At 31.7% G+C, this 3,912-nt stretch overlaps 1 long non-coding RNA gene across 1 annotated transcript; it reads left to right on the forward strand.

Annotated features, from left to right (window-relative positions):
* Nucleotides 1-208: 208 nt before the first annotated feature.
* On the forward strand, nt 209-2,755 carry LOC143043629 (uncharacterized). Its single transcript, XR_012968515.1, has 3 exons — nt 209-314; nt 1,040-1,152; nt 2,693-2,755. It is a non-coding gene; the product is annotated as an uncharacterized LOC143043629 (long non-coding RNA).
* Nucleotides 2,756-3,912: the final 1,157 nt, after the last annotated feature.

Below are 3,912 nucleotides of genomic sequence, written 5' to 3' on the forward strand. Positions count from 1 at the left end.
AAACGAAATTCATTTAAAAAAAAAAGAGAGGTTCATGAACTCGTTTTCAAGTTACATCAGTTTGAATGATAAAAATCAGTCGAAAAATGCATCTACCGATATGTCACAGTTTGACGTCGCATATTTATTTCTATACATTTCTTCCTTTATCTACTGATTTTCGATGAACATGATGAAGCTCATTTACATTTAATTCTTTACAGCCAATGAGTATCCTATATGGACTGGTGCAAATGATGTAGACAACGATGGAACCTTTACATTTGCCATAGAAAATGGTCCCTTTTCATTTAATGATCTTCCATTTGGAGAGGGTAAATTTTATGATAATTTAGCAAAAGTATATACACCATACGTCGATTAGACAGCAAACAAACAACACAAACAAAGCGTCATGTAGTACATGGTATCCAACAATATATGTGTATAAAAAGGTGGAAAAAACGTAAAATATTAATATTGTTCAGTACTTGTCCATTTGGTCTATAACAAGATAAATAAATGAAAACGAGTAGTTATTTTTCGAAGGTTACCTACCGAATTAGACTGAACTACACATTTGTACTTACATTTACAACCCAACATGTGTCACTAATTTGGCAGAATCTTCTTACCCTTCCAGAGTACCTGATTTCACCGCTTGGTTTTATATGTTATATTTCGTTTACTTTTTTTCTTTTGGTAGAATTCGTAGAATTCCGGGTTTTTTTTCTATGGCACTGTGAATAGATATAAGAAGATGGATATATTAAAGTGTCAATGAAACAACTCTCCAGCCAAGTCACAATTTGTAAAATAAAACCATCATTAGCCAAATTACTGTCTTCAACACGGAGCCTTTGCTCACTCCAAACACTAAGTAATACAGTTTGTTTTTCGACGAATGGATTTGAAATACAATCGTCTTGTATATTTTTTTCTTTTTTTCTAATACAATCAAAATACGACTTAATTTTTAAAACTTTATCAAATAATTGGAATAATCTGTTTTGCGTTATTTAAAACAATTACGAAATAAATTTTCGGGTAATTATTTCAGACCGTTCTACGAATAATCAAGTCTGTGTGTTCATTGAGTATGACAATCTTATTTGGGGTTGGGAAAAAGCACGATGTACCTTTGTTTTTCGCTACATATGCGAGTACAAACTAGTAAGTATACTCCTTCGTTTAGCCTTTTATTGGAAATATTATATTGCCTTAACAATATTAATATATAACCACAACATCATCATGTATCATGAAAACTTCAGTTGAACGTTAAATATTTTCTGTCATGAACTTTGGACAAAAAAAAAAACCCAACTTTTATGTGAATCTTTTGTGACTGACTCACTGTTTATAAACTTTCTGTTTTACATAAAATTCCCTATTTAGTATACATATTTATGATATAAATGAATAAAGGCTTTAAAAAAAGTTTTTAACAATCTTCTTAACTCCTTAAATACAAATAAAGGAACAACATCATAGGCCTTTCCGCCTTATCACCAAAAGAAAATCAATCATTTTTTTCTTGACTATCCCTGCATAGTGTTTTAAATTTATTTGACAATCAAAGAGTACGCAAAATAAGCATTTGAAAATCACGATGCAAGTAAAATTAAATAAGCAGTAGACGTTAAACGAGGCACATGTTTAGCACAACTGAACGTCAAATAAAAAAATACAAACACGTTGAACATTAAATAAAAAACGTTGCACGAAAATAACCTATTACAACCATCTTTCAAATACACCAAAAGAGAAAAGAAAATCTCAAAATACAGCGTTTCTTCACACTTTTTTCTGAAACTACAATACAAGAATGTTTGAATTTAGTGCGTAGGGTATATAAATATAAGTAAACTTGACCAATTGATGCATTTTTAGATTCATTACTAAACTATTTCCTGCTTACAGAACAAATGTAGAATGAAATTCAAAACAATGTGGCTGTGGACATTGATTGACACATTAAATTCATCCATTGACTTGGACAATGTACGTGAACGTGTGTCTGTAACAACCACTGTTCACGACGTACCTACGATAGACATTTAAACTGTGGGGTCACCAAAGGTTTCTTAACGCCTTTAATTATAAAATAATTAGAAAAATTAATCAGGAATAACCTTTATGTTTTGATTTATACAATTGATATAAATCAAAACATCGTGTTATTCCTGATTAATTTTTCGAAATACTTTATTAAGGTGTTGAGGACCTTTGGTGACCCCATAGTTTAAGTGTCATTAAAAAGTACACAGTGAGCAATGGTCGTTACATACAAACGTTCACCAAAATTGTCCCAGTCAATGGATGAATTTAATGTGTCAATCAATGGCCACAGCCACACTGTTTTGAATTTCATTCTATCATTTGATACATGATAGCGAAGTTAGAAATTTTCATCAAACTTTTCGTTTCAAGGATATCTGAAATTTGTTTTAGGGTTAATATAAATCAGTTTTATCATTTGATGCGTTTGACAGATTCATTACTTAACATCTTTCTGTTTACTGAACTACAATACAAGTATTTCTGAATTGTAGGTTAAGTGCTTATATAAGTTACTTGAACTGTGTGATGCGTTTTCAGATAACTCACTTAAAAGCTTCCTGTTACATTTGTAGCCTGTTACTTTAAGCGGATGGTTGTATCATTAGTGAGCAATTATGTGTCTGTTGATTTATAGTATTGTGTTTTTCAGAGAGTTTGTCCGTAGAGAGGATGTATGCCATTGCAGTACTTGATGTAATAAAATTGTAAAAGATGATTTTCTCACTTTGAAAAACAAAATAGAACGAATATCAACACGGTTTGACAACCCTCCCCCCAAAAAAATGAAGAAAGCCCAAACAAACAATACAAAAAGAATCAAGTGAGAAAGTGATCAGTTTCTTTTCAATCATGGCTATTGATTTGTGTTGTCCTGCCATGCAGATATGAGTGTTTTGTCAGTACGTAGAATTCGGCTTGATATCAAACACCTTGACCAAAATTTATTTGGCTCTTTTAATTTTTGACAAAATATTGCCTTTACAAAGTTGAGGAGCATCGAGGACCCACAATTCCAAGACGTAATGCCAAATAAGGCTAAGGTTATATATGTAATATATGCCACAAAACCAGGTTCAAACCACCAATTTCTTTGCTTAAAATGTCCTGTACCAAGTCAGGGAAATGGCCAATGTTATGTTATAGTTCGTTTCTCTACATGATTGTGTTTCATTTAAATGTTGTGTTTCTGTTGTGTCGTAGTTCTCTTATATTTGACGCGTTTCCCTCATCTTTAGTTTGTTACCAGGATTTTTTTTTTCTCTATCTATTTATGAATTTCGAATAGCAGTATACTACTGTTGTCCTTATTTATCACCACAGTAAAAATATGTGTTCTATTATTTATCTGACTGTCATTGTTTTCGTTTTAACCATGGCGTTGTTAGTTTTTTTTTCGATCTATGAGTTTGATTGTCCTTCTGGTATCTTTTGTCCCTCTTCTTAACGCCATATCCTACGTACCCTTTAGGAATATTTAGAGAAAACTTCTAGATAAGGGAACTAGGCATTGCAATGACATAGTGGTTCATCATCTTTCAAGAGTCATGCAAAAGACATGCACGCGATTGCAGAATGCATAATGACTAAGGCAATTTAACAGTCATACGACCAAAAAATACACAAAAACAAGAAGGAAAATAACCGAGAGTGTAAAGTTTATCAAAATGAATGCTTCCTGTCTAAAATAACAATGAAATGTAACTGTTTCTTGTTAAGGGGTTTCCCAAATTTAAATGAAGTCAGTAACATTACATGAAATTTTTATATATGTATGAAGCATCATTGCTTCCAATTTTATCATGATTATTAATTTCGGGTTGAAATACTTCAAAAACTGTTTGTAAGCATTATTCCTTGATATGTAACGTC

This window comes from Mytilus galloprovincialis, chromosome 8 (assembly GCF_965363235.1).
Source record: "Mytilus galloprovincialis chromosome 8, xbMytGall1.hap1.1, whole genome shotgun sequence".
NCBI classification, from domain to species: Eukaryota; Metazoa; Mollusca; class Bivalvia; order Mytilida; family Mytilidae; genus Mytilus; species Mytilus galloprovincialis.